Genomic DNA, 19,812 nt, shown 5'->3' with positions numbered 1-19,812 from the left:
ATGGATGGGAGCCTTCAAGCAACAGTGTGAGGGTTGGACTGGTGGAGCATGAGGTAGGAGGCAACAGGGTCCCTGATTAAGGGGCTCCTGTAGTTGTTCAGGTGAGAGAAGAGGAGGCTGACCAGGGCAGTCAGTAGGGCAGTGAGCACTGGACGTTTCCTTAAGGTGGGCAAATGTAGAAGGTAGATTCAAGAGCATCTTTGTCTTATTGTATGTATGGTGGAGGGAAAGGGGGGTGGTCAGAGTTGGCTTGCAGATTCCTAGGTGGATGGTGGAGTCAGCAGCAGTGATAGGGAGGTTGAGGGAGGAGAAGCTTTCAAAGATGTTGATTTACTTTGGGACATGATGTTTTTGTGGTTCTCACATATCTGGGTGCAGAGGTTGGCGATCCACTGGAACTACAAGTCAAAAACTGCAGGAAGGGAGAGCATAGAGATAATTTGGAAATCCCATCAAAGAAGGCAGACTCTCACCCTGAGAGACAATAGGGTGAAAAGTGGGCTGAAGACCAATCCTCCGATTTTAGATTAAAGACATGAAAGCAAACACCTGGAGGAAAGAGGGAGGGTGGCAAAAAGGGCCAATGTGAACAGATTTGTCTTGAATAGCTGAGGAGGTACCTTTGTCCACTGAGTCTGGACAGGCCCAGATGGGAATAGGAACAGCTATAGGTGTTGGGTCAGAAGTTGAGAGAATTCACCTTCACATCTTCCTGATGGAGTAAGAGACATTGCTTTCTGCTATGCATCAGAGCAGAGGTCAGCAAACTATTTTTCTGAAAGGACAGATAATCAATAGTTTAGACTTTGCAGGCTACATGGTCTTTGCCACAGCTACTCAACCCTGCTATTCTCGTGGGGAAGTAGCCATAGACATTACCTTAAATGAATTCTGTGTTCCAACAAAACTTTATTTACAAAAGAGGTGGTGGGCTGAATTTGGTCTGCGAGCCGTAGTTTGCTGACCCTTGTATTAGAAGGTTGAGGCTTGAAGTGAATGTTGGAATTTTGGAATAGTCTTTGTGGGAAATGAGAGTAAGTGTCGATCAGTGACAGGGAGAGCGTACAGGTGGAGCTGAGGGTCCAGCTGACGTGAAAAAGGATGCTGGTCCTGCCTGCATTGCTTTGCGAGCGTCTAGCAATTCTTTGTTACTTCCTCCTTTGTGATCCCAGAGTGTTGCTTACACTTCTGGCTGATCACAGGTGTCTCTCCCCCTAGATTGTGGACACTCTGAGGGCCAGGTTCTTATCTCACTTATTTTTGTAACAGCTTAATTTCCCTCAGTTTTCAGCTAATCATCTTATCCTTTAGTTGTAAGCATTTGCCCATCACCTCCCTGCGACACAGGGAGAAAATTTTCCTGGACCTGAGCCGCAATTGCCAGGCCCGTCTCACTTCATGTTGGGTCCACCCAGCCCCGTCTTATCCTTTGAGGACTGGTGACTAATGCGGTGACTGTTAGCTGGTCAGAGAAGCTGAAGTCATTCAGCAATTATGGCTCCACACACACGCATCCACTGTTTTATCTGTTTTTCTCCCCCCCCCCATCTTCCTGTCTTTGGAACAAAAAATTTCTCTGACTTCACATGGCCAACACAGCTGTCCAACTGGCTGCAAACACAGAAGTGAATGAAGTCAGTGAAAGGATGAGTCACTGCACAACAGTGTCATTTACACTCTCCTCCATCCCCCCGCTTCCCCGCCCCGGACTGGGATGTACTGCTTAGGAAGGAGCCCTTTGCCACATCTCCAAGGGCAATGTGCAAGGAAGAGCATTTTAGGGGAGGAAGTCACTCCCTTGGCTGAGTGGCTTAGTGGTGCTTAAATATTTTCTAGAAAAGGACAGACAACATGCAATTCACAACTCAAATCCATACAATTTAGTTTTAGCTTAATAGTGTTTCCTGAGTCATGACACTGAGCGAACCTATAACCAAGGAAAGCTCACAGGAACCAATGGTAATCTTATTCCCTGCTGCTGTTGTCCATGTTAATTCATGAAGCATCATGAAAATGAGAATCCTTGCAGGGCAGAGGGCACCGCTTGATGATCTAAATTGAGGCTCGTAAGTTTTTTATCATGATCAGTTGTTTTATTGGGGGTCAATATTGGCATGGATTTAAAAGCTATGCTGAATAGTAATATCAATGATATTATTAATAAACAGTTTATTTTCTCACTGTGATCTCTGCCTTTCTGTTGTGTATTTCTCCTGTCTTAAGGATGATGCTGTTCAGAATGTGAGACGCTTAGACTGGTTGAAGTTTGTCCTAGTTCTCACATTGACCGTGTTTCCTGCTCTTCATGCCTTCAGTCAACCGGCTGTCATCATCGCCCTTGTGTCTCCCTCTTTCAGAGTTCTCTTTCCTCCTCTTTGTAATGGGCCTCCCCGGGGACTGCACTTGGATTCTCAGGCTGAGGAGGAGAGAGAGAGCAAGACTGAAGCTAGAGGGGCAGCTGCCGGTCCGCCCGGCTGCCAAGGCTTGGCAGCAGGTTCCTGGGGAAGCAGGAGGCACCTGGTTCACACAGGACCAGCACAGCTGGTCCAGCTTTTGACTGGCAGAGCGTGGCTTCCTTCGTCACCAAAGTGACTGGCCCTGTGATCTTGCTACAGCCTGCTGAAACCGAGAGGGATGCAGTGAAAGCAGTACACCTCAGTGGAGCAGGTGCAAGTCACATTTCACTAATGAACAATGGGCACTTTGCACACAGGGAGGCTTTGATCTGAGAGCTAAAAAGCCCTTCTGTTGGACAGGATGTTGGCTGAGGCAGGCAGCAGTAAGAAGCATTGGGAAGGATCGTTTATCCAAGAAAGTCAGTGTGTAAGAGCAATCATCAAATAATACTTGCAGAGTGTTTGACTCCATTCTCCATTCTCAGAGATCTCCTTGGGATAAAGTGATGTGTTTGTGGAATTCTTTTAGTTGATTCTGTATCTGGACCATCCCGAAATGAATAAAACATTTATTCTATATTAAACTTAAGTCTGTCTTCTACCCATCAGTTTCAGTTCTGCCTTATGGGCTTATATATAAAACAGTTCTATTTGAGGAAGACAGCACCCATGTGAGAGCCTTCCACATATTTGAAGAGCACTCTTAGGTCTTCCAGGAAATGTTAATAGGGCATTTTTAATAAATAAAAATAAATTTATAAATAATACATAAAATAAGATAAATTGCTATCTTCATGTGCTAAATGGTGCATTCCTCCTGCACAGTGACCTCAAAGGCTCTATGCAAATTTCTTGTCTCTTCCTCTAAACGATCAGCAGAATTGTAGGTTTTTTTATGTTAAAATTTTTATTTAACTCATTAATTAATTAAGTGATTTATTTAACATCTTTATTGGAGTATAATTGCTTTACAATGTTGTGTTAGTTTCTGCTGTATAACAAAGTGAATCAGCTATATGCATACATATATCCCCATATCCCCTCCCTCTTGCGTCTCCCTCCCACCCTCCTTATCCCACCCCTCTAGGTGGTCGCAAAGCACAGAGCTGATCTCCCTGTGCTATGCAGCTGCTTCCCACTAGCTATCTATTTTACATTTGGTAGTGTATATATGTCAGGGTTACTCTCTCACTTCGTCCCAGCTTACCCTTCCCCCTTCCCGTGTCCTCAAGTCCATTCTCTATGTCTGCATCTTTATTCCTGTCCTGTCCCTAGGTTCATCAGAACCATTTTTTTAGATTCCATATATATGTGTTAGCATACGGTATTTGTTTTCTCTTTCTGACTTACTTCACTCTGTATGACAGACTCTAGGTCCATCCACCTCACTACAAATAACTTAATTTCGTTTCCTTTTATGGCTGAGTAATATTCCATTGTATATATGTGCCACATCTTCTTTATCCATTCATCTGTTGATGGACACTTAGGTTGCTTCCATGTACTGGCTGTTGTAAATAGTGCTGCAATGAACATTGTGGTACATGTCTCTTTTTGAATTATGGTTTTCTCAGGGTAAATGCCCAGTAGTGGGATTGCTGGGTCATATGGTAGTCCTATTTTTAGTTTTTTAAGGAACTCCCATACTGTTCTCCATAGTCGCTGTATCAATTTACATTCCCACCAACAGTGCAAGAGAGTTCTCTTTTCTCCACACCCTCTCCAGCATTTATTGTTTGTAGATGTTTTGATGGTGGCCATTCTGACCGGTGTGAGGTGATACCTCATTGTAGTTTTGATTTGCATTTCTCTAATGATCAGTGATACTGAGCATCTTTTCATGTGTTTGTTGGCAATCTGTATGTCTTCTTTGGAGAAATGTCTATTTAGGTCTTCTGCCCATTTTTGGATTGGGTTGTTTTTTTGATATTGAGCTGCATGAGCTGCTTGTATATTTTGGAGATTAATCCTTTGTCAGTTGCTTCGTTTGCAAATATTTTCTCCCATTCTGAGGGTTGTCTTTCCGTCTTGTTTATGGTTTCCTTTGCTGTGCAAAAGCTTTTAAGTTTCATTAGGTCCCATTTGTTTATTTTTGTTTTTATTTCCATTTCTCGAGGAGGTGGGTCAAAAAGGATCTTGCTGTGATTGATGTCATAGAGTGTTCTGCCTGTGTTTTCCTCTAAGAGTTTTATAGTGCCTGGCCTTACATTTAGGTCTTTAATCCATTTTGAGTTTATTTTTGTGTATGATGCTAGGAAGTGTTCTATCTTCATTCTTTTAGAATTGTAGGTTTTTTAAGTAATGGAAAAGACGGTAGAGATCATCTTTTCTAAGCTCTCATTTCACAGATTGGGAAATGGAGGCTCATGGATGTGAAGTCGCACAGTAGTTCAGAGCTGAGATGAGAAAACAAGCCAGTCCAGGTCTTGTGGCTTTTTGTCAAGTTGCCTTGGTGATGTCTGCGATCAAGTGCAGGAGTGACTGTGATTCCGTGGTAGGCAATGTGCAAATTATCTATCCCACTCTTTAAGCACACAGGACTTTCATCGACTTAACTTTCCTTTCCCCACAGCCAGGTCTCAGAGGATGACCTGATCTGAGACTCTGTGTGAATTTCAGCTAATGTATTTCTATTCTTGTGAGTATTTGAATTCTTTCCTCCCACTTTTCATTGAGGAGTGTAGAGTGTTGGGCAAGGGATTTGAGCTTCATAAAGTAGATGAGGGAAGGGCAGTTAGGCAAAGGAAAATACCTAACTGGGCATGTGCATTTGAGAGAGGGTTATGCAGTACTGAAGCATGCAAGGAGAGGGGTAGGAGCATGGAGTAGGAAGGGATATATGAAAATCCACGGGGGAAGGTAGAGAGACATGGATTCAAAGCCTAATGTGGAAAGACTTTGAGCCACTGTGGCAGCAAGGGTCCGTTGTGTCTGGGAAGGTTTTCTGTATTGCTGTTCTCAGTTAGACTCAGAACAAGTGGGAATACAGTGTTTCATAGAGACAGACATCACTGTTTTCAAATCCTTGCTATTGCTCTTGGGTCAGAAGCTTGTTTAGGTTTATCCTCTACAGCAGATTAACTGATTCTAGTGGTAACCCTGCAGGAGGGATCCCCCACCTAATATGCCTCCTCTCCTTGTCAGAACTGGCTCAGGACCCAAACAAGGTCAAACCTGGGGCAGTCACACCTCTATGAATTCTACTGAACAGGGCTAAGAAAAGCAGGGACTATACTGTAGGTGTTGAAAATACTTCACATTTTCCTCTTTTTCTCCTTCTCTCACAGAACTTATCTGTCCCATGTGTCATACCCTCTGGACCTAGCTGTTTGTTAAGGAACTAATCAAATAATTTTGCAAGAAACATTAGGGTTAGCTAAAATACAATGTCATTATCAGGAAACATTTGGTATAGAAGTGGTAATGGGCAAGACAAGTGAATTTGTTGAAGAAAAAAAAGGGGGAAGATTGAGTATCAGGGTTTATGTGTGTGTGTGTTTGTGTTTGTGAGAGAGAGAGAGAGAGAGAGAGAGAGAGGGATAGAGAGGGAGAGAGAATATGAATCAACCTGAAAAAACTATCCCCCCATAACAATCATAGTTCTAAGGCTGAGGATATATTACAGATCCCTCTACTCTATGTATGCCCCCTCAAGTACCTGTAATTCTCTTTACCACTATCAGAAAATCATTACCCTCCAATGGCCTGCTATCTGTTTAGTCTTCACTTTTGCTAAGGGGTTTCCAGGGTACTCTACTCCTCAACAACCTTATGTTTACTAATGAATTATATTTGAATCAGCAGATTGTGTTTTCCTTTTTTTGTTGGAATTTGTTATTTTGAATTCAGTTGGCATTTGCTTCCATTTAAAAAAAAAGTTTTTGAGACTATATCCTTCCCCTTGCTATTTTTAACACTTGAAAATATATAGTTGAGTCGATAGTGATGGCCCAGTTTTGCCGCTTACTTCTATTTTTGATTTGAATTCTGCTTTTCAATCAAAGTCTTCATGGTGGGTTTGGGCCCTTTAAATCTGAAATGTTCTTGCTTTTTGGCCTATGGGTGGGCCACAAGCATTGCTTTTCTAGACTCTGAGTTGATGAATGTTGATTATTTTTCTTAAGATTTTCTCAGAAAAGTTGGGAGGGATATGAGTCGGTGTTTAGATCTGCCCACAGATTTCACTGTGCTTCCTCTTAAAATGTCCATTTCCTATTTCCTCTACCATTTAACATTTACTTTGCCTATGTCTTAAATTCTTTTGTCTCTTCCATAATTCTTGTATTTTTTTTTTCTTTGCTATGCTTGGAAAGTTTGCACCGGGGTTTCAACCTTTATCCTGACGTTTTGCAATTTGTATTTTTTAATTGTTTTGCAATTTGTATTTTGACTTTTGTTGCAATCCCAAATTGCATAGATGCCTATTCTTGCCCTCAAGATGTAGCTTTATAAACCATTTAGATTTGCTTGTTTACTCCTTTCTTCTTCATTTTCATCCAAAAATTCTTGGGTTTGGGTGGGTGAGCAGATGGTAGTCCTCAAAAGCCTTTCTCTTCCATTTTTGACTCACTGGTCAGTTTCTCGTTGGTTTTCTCCTTCAGCATGGCTCAGGTCTCCCTGCCACAGAGTGTGGGGACAATTGGAGAAGAACCTTGAAATCCATCACATGGTGAAAACAAAATTCAAGGAAGAGCATATTTCATTTTTGTGGGGAAGTAGAGAGCAGATGGAGGGAGTCAGAGTAGACCAAGGTCTTTTTCGCCCACCCATTGAGGTCTAGTCTCATTTTGCACACGAAATTGTTCTCAGCCTGTGGGCCTTGGAATACTTCCTCAGAAATCCCGAAACTTTTATTGTCTATGTCTCTCCTCTGTTAATTGGGGTGGGGTCTGTATTCCATCTCCAATCAGCTTGAAATCCTTTCAGAAATAAAGATTGTCTCCCATCTCCCCAGCCTCTAGCACAGCACAGAGTCTGGATCATAATTGACTGTCAATATACATTTGCTGAACAACTAGGTAAATATGTTTTTTCCCCAATACCCTGTATGGTAGGCATTCAGTAACTTTTGTTAACAGTTACTAATAACATATTTAAAAATCACTGGCCATTTATAGCTCTACACTTTTTTGGCCTGTGTGAAACCTATCCATTTTCCCTTGATTATATCTAATTCTTGATTTTGTCTTTTGGAAATAAATATTAAAAAACTGGGATTGTTCAGTTTTTTTGATCAGTTTTCTCTTTTTATGAGAACAGGACTATAAGGATAGTTAACACATTAATTATGTATTTACTAACACACTTGGCTAGGGTGAGTATTAGCTCTGAGATTGTAAAGGAGAAAGGTAGGGAGTCATCAGTTTATTTTATCTGGGCAGAGAATCATCTTACCTTTCTTTTACGTGGTCCTCTACATTGATCAGTAAACAAAGCAGCTCACTGCTAGATCTCTATTTCACTGCATTCTGTGTAGATGCAAGAAAGGTAGTGCTTTATTTCCTCTCTTGATGGCAGATAATTCAGGCTAACCCAGTATTATCCTTGGCAATATAATGATTACTTGAATATAAAATCATAATTAGATGAGTACTTTAACTGATGCTCACAAGAAATAATTATGTGTTTAAAGCTAAAATCCAGGGGACAAAATTCAGTGCTTTTGAGCAATTCTGTTAAAAAGGTAATACTATCCTTGTGTGTAAAATGGTGGCATAGCCATTCTTCTTATATCTTAGTATACCTACTTCTCCTTCTCATTCTCCAGCCATTCCTCTATCAAGTGTTTCTTTGATCAAAATGTGTCATCTTGGATCACCTGAAAATTAAATTGCAAATTATGTCAATAAAAATATCTGCAGAATTTGGGGTTGAAAAATAATAGAGAAATAATAAACAAATAGATTGAGTACCTGGCACATAGTGGATGATCAAAGCTATGAGCTTTATAAATGAATGTGAATGCTGACCACACAGATAACAAAAACAAAGGCAGCAGTATGGGAACGTACACGCAGACCAAAACTGAGTGACTCCGTGGTACAAAGAAATAAAGGTGACAAAATGCCACATGTAGGAAATAATCTCCAGTTGATGCGGTCTGTCCTTCTGAAACTCAGAGAGGATCTTCCAGAACACAGCAGAGCCAACTGGACTTGATGTGAGCTTTAAGTAAGCAGTGGTCATGGTTGGAGCTGTACAAATGACACATTGGCTTCAAATTCTTGTTCATGCATTTTGGTCAAACTTTTACTCTTCTCTATATTAAATGTTTTATACCCTTGAGGTTTGGGAAAGTAGTATTTTCAAGAAAAAATGCTTTGGAATGAAAATGTTAACTAAGGATCCTCAGTTTTCCCATTGTCTCATTGTGCTCACACATTGCACCTAGGCTTTTTGTTTGTTTGTTTGTTTATTTTTTGATGGTGGTGGAGAGTGTGTTTCTCTAATTAAGTCATTTAAAAATCAGGTGAAAAGCAAACTTTTCTTTTTTTCTAGGAAAGGAATGAATTCCTCATTCCAATATTGTGGTTATTTATTTAAACATTTTTAATGGGGTATAATTGCTTTACAGTGTTGTTTTAGTTTCTTCCGTGTAACAAAGTGAATCAGCGATATGTATACATATATCTCCATATCCCCTCCCTCTTGCATTTCCCTCCCACCCTCCCTATCCCACCCCTCTAGGTGGTCACAAAGCACCATGCTGATCTCCCTGTGCTATGCGGCTGCTTCCCACTAGCTATCTATTTTACATTTGGTAGTGTATATATGTAATTGCTACTCTCTCACTTAGTCCCAGCTTACCCTTCCCCCTCCCTGTGTCCTCAAGTCCATTCTCTACGTCTGCATGTTTATTCCTGTCCTGCCCCTAGGTTCATCAGAACCATTTTTTTCTTTTTTTTTTTAGATTCCATATATATGTGTTAGCATACGGTATTTGTTTTTCTCTTTCTGACTTACTTCACTCTGTATGAAAGAATCTAGGTCCATCCACCTCACTACAAATAACTTAATTTTGTTTCTTCTTATGGCTGAGTAATATTCCATTGTATATGTGTGCCACATCTTCTTTATCCATTCGTCTGTGGATGGACACTTAGGTTGCTTCTGTGACCTGGCTATTGTAAATAGTGCTGCAATGAACATTGTGGTACATGACTCTTTTTGAATTATGGTTTTCTCAGGGTATATGCCCATATATGCCATATATGCACATATGCCATATGCTGGGTCATATGGTAGTCCTATTTTTAGTTTTTTAAGGAACCTCCATACTGTTCTCCATAGTGGCTGTATCAATTTACATTCCCACCAACAGTGCAAGAGGGTTCCCTTTTCTCCACACCCTCTCCAGCATTTATTGTTTGTAGATTTTTTGATGATGGCCATTCTGACTGGTGTGACGTGATACCTCATTGTAGTTTTGATTTGCATTTCTCTAATAATGAGTGATGTTGAGCAGCTTTTCATGTGCTTCTTGGCCGCCTGTATGTCTTCTTTGGAGAAATGTCTATTTAGGTCTTCTGCCCATTTTTGGATTGGGTTGTTTGTTTCTTTAATATTGAGCTGCATGAGCTGTTTATATATTTTGGAGATTAATCCTTTGTCCATTGGTTTGTTTGCAAATATTTTCTCCCATTCTGAGGGTTGTCTTTTCGTCTTGTTTATGGTTTCCTTTGCTGTGCAAAAGCTTTGAAGTTTCATTAGGTCCCATTTGTTTATTTTTGTTTTTATTTCCATTACTCTAGGAGGTGTATCAAAAAAGATCTTGCTGTGATTTATGTCAAAGAGTGTTCTTCCTATGTTTTCCTCTAAGAGTTTTATAGTGTCCGGTCTTACATTTAGATCTTTAACCCATTTTGAGTTTATTTTTGTGTGTGGTGTTAGGGAGTGTTCTAATTTAATTCTTTTACATGTAGCTGTCCAGTTTTCCCAGCACCACTTATTGAAGAGACTGTCTTTTCTCCATTGTATATCCTTGCCTCCTTTGTCATAGGTTAGTTGACGATATGTGCATGGGTTTATCTCTGGGCTTTCTATCTTTTTCCACTGATCTGTGTTTCTGTTTTTGTGTCAGTACCGTATTGTCTTGATTACTGTACCTTTGTAGTATAGTCTGAAGTCAGGGAGTCTGCTTCCTCCAGCTCTGTTTTTTTCCCTCAAGACTGCTTTGGCTATTCGGGGTCTTTTGTATCTCCATACAAATTTAAAGTTTTTTTTGTTCTAGTTCCGTAAAAAATGCCATTGGTAATTTGATAAGGGATTGCATTAAATCTGTAGATTGCTTCGGGTAGTATAGTCATTTTCACAATATTGATTCTTCCAATCCAAGAACATGGTATATCTCTCCATCTGTTGGTATCATCTTTAATTTCTTTCATCAGTGTCTTATAGTTTTCTGCATACAGGTCTTTTGTCCTCCTAGGTAAGTTTATTCCTAGGTATTTTATTCTTTCTGTTGCAGTGGTAAATGGGAGTGTTTCCTTAATTTCTCTTTCAGATTTGTCATCATTAGTGTATAGGAATGCAAGAGATTTCTGTGCATTAATTTTGTATCCTGCAACTTTACCAAATTCTTGATTAGCTCTAGTAGTTTTCTGATGGCATCTTTAGGATTCTCTATGTATAGTATCATGTCATCTGCAAACAGTGACAGTTTTACTTCTTCTTTTCCAATTTGTATTCCTTTTATTTCTTTTTCTTCTCTGATTGCCATGGCTAGGACTTCCAAAACTATGTTGAATAATAGTGGTGAGAGTGGACATCCTTGTCTTGTTGCTGATCTTAGAGGAAATGCTTTCAGTTTTTCACCATTGAGAAAGATGTTTGCTGTGGGTTTGTCATAGATGGCCTTTATGATGTTGAGGTAGGTTCCCTCTATGCCCACTTTCTGGAGAGTTTTTATCATAAACAGGTGTTGAATTTTGTCAAAAGCTTTTTCTGCGTCTACTGAGATGATCATATGGTTTTTTTTTCCTTCAATTTGTTAATATGGTGTATCACATTGATTGATTTGCATATATTGAAGAATCCTTGCATCCCTGGGATAAATCCCACTTGATCGTGGTGTATGATCCTTTTAATGTGTTGTTGGATTCTGTTTGCCAGTATTTTGTTGAGGATTTTTGCATCTATATTCATCAGTGATATTGGTCTGTAATTTTCTTTTTTTTGTAGTATCTTTGTCTGGTTTTTGTATCAGGGTTATGGTGGCCTCCTAGAATGAGTTTGGGAGTGTTCCTTCCTCTGCAATTTTTTGGAAGAGTTTGAGAAGGATGGGTGTTAGCTCTTCTCAGAATGTTTGATAGAATTCACCTGTGAAGCCATCTGGTCCTGGACTTTTGTTTGTTGGAAGATTTTTAATCACAGTTTCAATTTCATTACTTGTGATTGGTCTGTTCATATTTTCTATTTCTTCCTGGTTCAGTCTTGGAAGTTTATACCTTTCTAAGAATTTGTCCATTTCTTCCAGGTTGTCCATTTTATTGGCATAGGGTTGCTTGTAGTAGTCTCTTGGGATGCTTTGTATTTCTGCGGTGTCTGTTGTAACTTCTCCTTTTTCATTTCTAATTTTATTGATTTGAGTCCTCTCCCTCTTTTTCTTGATGAGTCTGGCTAATGGTTTGTCAATTTTGTTTATCTTCTCAAAGAACCAGCTTTTAGTTTTATTGATCTTTGCTATTGTTTTCTTTGTTTCTTTTTCATTTATTTCCACTCTGATCTTTATGATTTCTTTCCTTCTGCTAACTTTGGGTTTTGTTCGTTCTTCTTTCTCTAGTTCCTTTAGGTGTAAGGTTAGATTGTTTATTTGATATGTTTCTTGTTTCTTGATGTAGGTTTGTATAGCTATAAACTTCCCTCTTAGAACTGCTTTTGCTGCATCCCGTAGGTTTTGGGTCGTCGTGTTTTCATTGTCATTTGTCTCTAGGTATTTTTTGATTTCCTCTTTGATTTCTTCAGTGATCTTTTGGTTATTTAGTAACGTATTGTTTAACCTCCATGTGTTTGTGTTTTTTTATGGTTTTTTTCCCTGTAATTCATTTCTAAACTCATAGCGTTGTGGTCAGAAAAGATGCCTGATATGATTTCATTTTTCTTAAATTTACTGAGGCTTGATTTGTGACCCAAGATGTGATCAATCCTGGAGAATGTTCCGTGCGCACTTGAGACGAAAGTGTAATCTGCTGTTTTTGGATGGAATGTCCTGTAAATATCAATTAAATCTATCTGTTCTATTATGTCATTTAAAGCTTCTGTTTCTTTATTTATTTTCATTTTGGATGATCTCTCCATTGGTGTAAGTGAGGTGTTAAAGTCCCCCACTATTATTGTGTTAATGTCAATTTCCTCTTTTATAGCTGTTAGCAGTTGCCTTATGTATTGAGGTGCTCCTATGTTGGGTGCATATATGTTTATAATTGTTATTTCTTCCTCTTGAATTGATCCCTGGATCATTATGTAGTGTCCTTCTTTGTCTCTTGTAACATTCTTTATTTTAAGGTCTATTTTATCTGATATGAGTATTGCTACTCCAGCTTTCTTTTGATTTCCATTTGCATGGAATATCTTTTTCCATCCCCTCACTTTCAGTCTGTATGTGTCCCTACGTCTGAAGTGGGTCTCTTGTAGACAGCATATATATTGGTCTTGTTTTTGTATCCATTCAGCCACTCTCTGTCTTTTGGTTGGAGCATTTAATCCATTCACGTTTAAGGTAATTATCGATATGTATGTTCCTGTGACCCTTTTCTTAGTTGTCTTGGGTTTGTTTTTGTAGGTCCTTTTCTTCTCTTGTGTTTCCCACTTAGAGAAGTTCCTTTAGCATTTGTTGTAGAGCTGGTTTGGTGGTGCTGAATTCTCTTAGCTTTTGCTTGTCTGTAAAGCTTTTGATTTCTCCATCGAATTTGAATGAGATCCTTGCTGGGTAGAGTAATCTTGGTTGTAGGTTCTTCCCTTTCTTCAGTTTAAGTATATCAGGCCACTCCCTTCTGGCTTGTAGAGTTTCTGCTGAGAAATCAGCTGTTAACCTTATGGGAGTTCCCTTGTATGTTATTTGTCGTTTTTTTCCTTGCTGCTTTCAATAATTTTTCTTTGTCTTTAATATTTGCCAATTTGATTAGGGCGTGTTCTAATTTCATTCTTTTACATGTAGCTACCCAGTTTTCCCAGCTCCACTTATTGAAGATGCTGTCTTTTCTCCACTGTATATTCTTGCCCCCTTTATCAAAGATAAGCTGACCATATGTACGTGGGTTTATCTCTGGGCTTTCTACCCTGTTCCATTGATCTATATTTCTGTTTTTGTGCCACTACCATACTGTCTTGATTACTGTAGCTTTGTAGTATAGTCTGAAGTCAGGGAGCCTGATTCCTCCAGCTCCATTTTTCTTTCTCAAGATTGCTTTGGCTATTTGGGGTGTTTTGTGTTTCCATACAAATTGTGAAATTTTTTGTTCTAGTTTTGTGGAAAATGCCATTGGTAGTTTGATAGGGATTGCATTGAATCTGTAGGTTGCTTTTGGTATTATAGTCATTTTCACAATGTTGATTTTTCCAATCCAAGAACACGGTATATCTCTCCATCTGTTTGTATCGTCTTTAATTTCTTTCATCAGTGTCTTATAGTATTCTGCATACAGGTCTTTTGTCTCTGCATATGTGTATTTTATTCTTTTTGTTGCAGTGGTAAATGGGAGTGTTTCCTTAATTTCTCTTTCAGATGTTTCATCATTAGTGTATAGGAATGCAAGAGATTTCTGTGCATTAATTTTGTATCCTGCTACTTTACCAATTCATTGATTAGCTCTAGTAGTTTTTTTGTAGCATCTTTAGGATTCTCTATGTATAGTATCATGTCATCTGCAAACAGTGACTATTTTACTTCTTTTCCAGTTTGGATTCCCTTTATTCCTTTTTCTTCTCTAATTGCTGTGGCTAAAACTTCCAGAACTATGTTGACCACTATTGTATTTCTTTGATTAGTGGAAGATGCTGTCATTATCTGTCAACTACCGGGTGTGTGCACTCAAAGTTAATCTATGTCACTAAATAACAAGCATATTCTGGGCTTCGCTGGTGGCGCAGTGGTTGAGAATCTGCCTGCCAATGGAGGGGACACGGGTTCGAGCCCTGGTCTGGGAAGATCCCGCGTGCCGCGGAGTGACTAGGCCCGTGAGCCACAATTGCTGAGCCTGCGCGTCTGGAGCCTGTGCTCCGCAACAGGAGAGGCCGCGATAGTGAGAGGCCCGCGCACCGCGATGAAGAGTGGCCCCCACTTCCCGCAACTAGAGAAAGCCCTCGCACAGAAACGAAAACCCAACACAGTCATAAATAAATAAATAAATAAAATTTAAAAAAAAATAACAAGCATATTCTTCATAAGTGTAGAGGACTAGATAGAAAGATTGAGTCTTGACCTTGTGCCCTAAGGACCAATAAAGTTACAGTCATTTAGAGATAATTCCAGAGTTAAAGTTTCACCATTTAAAATGCCCACATACAATTCTTTAAAGTTCACATTGGTATCATTAGCTGAGTCTTCCTGCTATGTCTCCAGATACAGAGACAAGGCTCTTAAGCGACATTTGTCCTAATTGCCTTGTTTGTATTAACGTCCCCAGAACTTTAACTTGTTTGGAAAGGTTCCTTTTTCTTTGTTCTGCCTCTCGCTCTCCAAATGATTTGAACTTCTGTTGCACGTGGGCTCCTTTCTGGGCCTGGCCTTACACCGTGACTTTGCTCTTAGGAGTTTTCAGCTGTGGCTACAGAACACCATAATAATTGATCGAAAAATTTAGCCTGACTCTAAAATTACTTTTTCATGCCCACATCCCACCACTCTCTTTCAAGTGTGACGATTTTCCTGTCTATGCCCTGAGCATTCTCCTCTCCGTGTCTTTGCTCTGTGGTTAACTCTACTTAGAAGGTCTTCTCCCGGCTCCGCCTATTTAAATTTCTAACGATTCTTCAATGATCAGCTAGTAGTTCACCCTCTCTATGAAATCCTTCTGGATTCTTGCAGCTGGAGACACCGTCTCCCTTCTTCTCACTCCCATAGCTATCCCATGACTCCTCGAGGCCATCACCATATACTGCCAGTTGCTCCTACTGTGCCTTGGTGTTTATCTCCCAGTATTCCTAGGCTATAAGCATCTTAAGAGGCAGAACTTTGCTTCCCTGATGGTTTCCAACCAAGAGCTCTCTTGGAGAAGTTGCTCAAAAAGTTTCATTTGTGGAAGACACAAATATACTTAGGAATAAAATGATTTTTTACTAGACTGAATGTTTTCCCCCATTTTCAACTGGGTTTTGAAATCATATAGACACAGCCAGCTGTATAATGTAAAATAATTTCCCCCCTTCCCAAAACACGATATGTAAACTGTCAAAATCATGAACATAAAGAAGCACAAGTATGTTTGTAGGTATATGCCTGTGCTTTGGGGGAAACATAAGTTCAAGTTTTGGCAAACTGATTTAAAAATAACAATAACCTAGTAGTGTGTGTGTGGCCTGTTATTTTATGCAAAGTATTTTGTGTCTTGGGAGAGGTTGTCGTTGGTGTTCCCTGAAACCTGACACATATATCACACCTCTAAGCTTGGCTTCAATTCAGATTTCCTGGAGTTACAACTCTGCCCATTACGTGCTGACTCACCACCACTGTTCACTCTTGTTAAATTTTCTGGCACCAGCACATGCATTGTGACTTTTTTTTGTCTCCAAAGAATACATAGTCACATCAGAGAAGAACTTTCTCCAACTGCTTTCCGCTTAGTGCTGACTAATTCCAAAGTACTTTTATAGTTGAAGAAAATGGTTCTACACTCTGAGTTAAATTTAATTGCTGTTTCATAAACTTTCTATGAAATTCTGCTTTTCCTCTTTGGGAAATAAGGGATCTTTATGTTGCAAACTTTTCCATTTGATTCATAAAACTTCAGTAGGAAATTTAGATATAAAGGAACAAATTCTATTCAGAAAATCTACTCACTGCACATAATAAAGTTATTTATAACAAGAAAATTCAAAGAAGCAAGGCGCAGACCCTGCCCTCAAGGAATTCAAGGCATCAACAGATATTAAAAAAATTAAAGCATGTGTTGTGTCAAAAGGAGTATAATATAGGTTTTATAAAGAAAATACAAAATGAAGCGTTTAGTAGTCTCAGAAGAATGTTATCACAATTAGTGAGATCGTGTGTTAAAAAAATTTGGAGATAGCTTAACGAAAGTGAACATTTCTTTTGAATGGTGATATCAGTGGTAGTTACATTATAAGTTTATTGTATGAAATAAATGAGTTAATAGAGATAAGGCATTTGGAATACTGGCTGGCACATGTTAAGCAGTCAATTTGTGCTAGTTATTTTCAATGATCATTTTTCATTTCTGTGAGCTATTTCAAACCTCTTTACAAATAGTTGCTATTTTTCCACATTTCCCAAGCAGGGAGAAATACCTGGTAATAGTCATTCCAAGTATATAAAATATGCTACTAAGAAGGATTATGCCACTGAGAGCTATAGAGCTATCACAATTAAGAAAACAAAAATTCTTAAGGCTTCATTACATGTTCACAACAATTTAAAGGTAGAAAAGTTTAGTATCAAACATGTATTCTGCACACAAGAAATGTCTGATGGACCTTCAAAGACTCATGTAAATTAAGCAGATCTTGGATGAAGCACAGCACTGAACCTAACTGGTTAATTCCCTGATCCCTGTATAAATTGCCATATAACTTTGTGCCAAATGAATAATAATAGAAGTTGAGTCTTCTGGATGACCAAAATCAGACCTAAGGAGTGAAGACATAGACTGAGCATGTTATTTATTGCTATGTCAACAAAAAAACAAATTGATTACTTGTTTTATGTTGTTATGTTGGTGATAGATAATGTAGGTGCAGCCACTCACTCTCAGTTTATTTTTAATTACACAGCATGGTCAGGGCGTTACAGTGGGGAGAATCGAGCCGTGTGACCTTGAACCAGTTATTGCCAACACTGGGCATCAGCTCCATCCTCTCAGATTGGAGCGTACCTCTACTGTTCCTTCCTAAACTAAAATGCTGTGGCTCTAGAGGATAGAATTATACTACGGATACTATAGAAAATGGCTTACCACTCGTTTGAAAGTTTCTTTTAAAAGGAATAATTTAAAGTGCGTGTAACAAAGTACAGAGCATTGCTCAATGTTGGTTTCTCAAAAGATTACAATTTAGCTCTTGAAATAAACGTTTCCCAAAATAACAGCATTTGGGAAACTTTGAGCTCTTTTAGTCCTTTCACAGGAACTAAGAGGTCTTTCACATCACGAAGGCAGAATACTGAGTAATAGAAGAGACAAGAAGTCCTCAGTCTCCATCGCTCTGCCTGGGGACCCACTGGACTATTATTAGCATGGGATACAAAATAGATTTGGTAAACATTGGAAAAGTCTTGCCAAGCAGCATCTCAAAGACATATGGTCTTTTGTAAGTGCCATGATCAGTATAAACAAGCAAGATGTTCTGATTAAGAAGAAATCTTTGTAAGGCAACTTGTTCTATAACTTAGCACTGAGGTCCTGAAACGGACAGTCAAAACTTTGGGGGTTGGGTAACCCTATTCCTTCTTCCATCCAGACTGAAACAGAGAGCTGCCATCTCTACTTTGACCACTAGAGGGAGGGCAACTACGTGGAATTATTCAGCTAAGGGGGTGGTTTCTCTAATCGACACAGTCACCCTTGCCTCCTCAACCTGGTCTTCATTACAAATCTATCATAGAAACTGATTTTCTTTGGCTTTTTGAGAGAATGGAAATGTAGGGGGATGTGTTTTATCAGTGCCTATCAGCTCCATCTTTTATATTCAGTGGGGTTATCGCATGGATATTATTTTCTTTTTAAAATTTATTATATTATTATTATTATTATTATTATTTGGCTGTGTTGGCTCTTTGTTGCTGTGCACGGGCTTTCTCTAGTTGCAGTGAGCGGGGGCTACTCTTTGTTGCGGCGCACGGGCTTCTCATTGCGGTGGCTTCTCTTGTTGCGGAGCACAGGCTCTAGGGCGTATGGGCTTCAGTAGTTGTGACACGTGGGCTCAGTAGTTGCGGCTTGCGGGCTCTAGAGCACAGGCTCAGTAGTTGTGGTGCATGGGCTTAGTTGCGCCGTGGCATGTGGGATCTTCCCGCACCAGGGATTGAACCCGTATTCCCTGCATTGGCAGGTGGATTCTTAACCACTGCACCACCAGGGAAGTCCTGGACATTATTTTCTTATTTTTGTAAACCTCACTAATAAGCTTAGTACAGAGCTGGTTGAATGATGGAGGGAGGGAATAAATGGCCATTCTTCTAATCTGCCCTGCCTTGTGCAGTGTGCCTGGATTTTCCTTTATAAGATTATCTCTTTTGAGTTAAAGAATTGATTATAATGATTTCATGGGATCAAGGTTGGACTAAAATAACTTTGATAATCCTCCCAACCCTAACATTCTATGATTCTGTATCTCCTCGACTGGAGTATTAACTTCTCAAGGGTAAGGAACTATGACTTAAATATAACACCTACTGCCAAGGCTGATCCCTTAACAGATGCTCACTATAACAGTTCATGATTAAAATGATTGCAAAAACTGGCTTCTTTATATGATTATTTACCATCTAGGAGCACCATAAAAAATGGGACATAGTTTTGATTCTCAAGGCGTATAACTGTATCTCCTTGATATTTTTAAAATCTGTCGAAACTCAGGATGGTAATGGTTAAACACAATGGTCAGAAATAGTACTCCTTTTGTCCTCACTATTACCATCTTCCCCAACATACATATAAATCTATACCTGTCATAGGTATACATATTCCATACAACACACACACACACACACACACACACTCAGATTCTAAGGCAAAAATCTTTACCAAATGGCATTATGCTAGATAACAAGCAATTGTGTAAAGACTTTCTCATTCTCATAAAGCTATAGTAAGGAGTACAATAAATTTTTAAAAAGAACTATTTATGATTCACTAGTGAGAGAGGTATTTATAGGTCTTTTATAACATCATGCAATTACAACATAAAAAAGTAGAGACTCAGAAAAAGTTGAAAGATGATAGTGATAGTAAAAATCATCTTTCCTCTTTTTGTTGTTGTTTTTAAACAAAGGAAAAAACTGATGCTGAGGAATCACACAAGTACGAGAACTCAGGTCTCTTGGCTCTGAGCCCATTCTGTTATATCCTGCAGTAGAAATATCAGTGCAAGCTGTCCCTAGCATTTAGAAGTTGATATTTCTACCAGATTGTGAAGCTAAACTGTGTAAAGACTTAGAATCTGGAAAGGAAGCTCAGTTGGAAAATATTCCTAAGTGAAAAATGAACCAAGACACAAAAAGTAAGGCCTCCATAAAGAGTGTAACTTT

The sequence above is a fragment of the Eschrichtius robustus genome, chromosome 12 (genome assembly GCF_028021215.1).
Source record: "Eschrichtius robustus isolate mEscRob2 chromosome 12, mEscRob2.pri, whole genome shotgun sequence".
Classification (NCBI taxonomy): domain Eukaryota; kingdom Metazoa; phylum Chordata; class Mammalia; order Artiodactyla; family Eschrichtiidae; genus Eschrichtius; species Eschrichtius robustus.
This window is presented reverse-complemented; position numbering follows the sequence as displayed.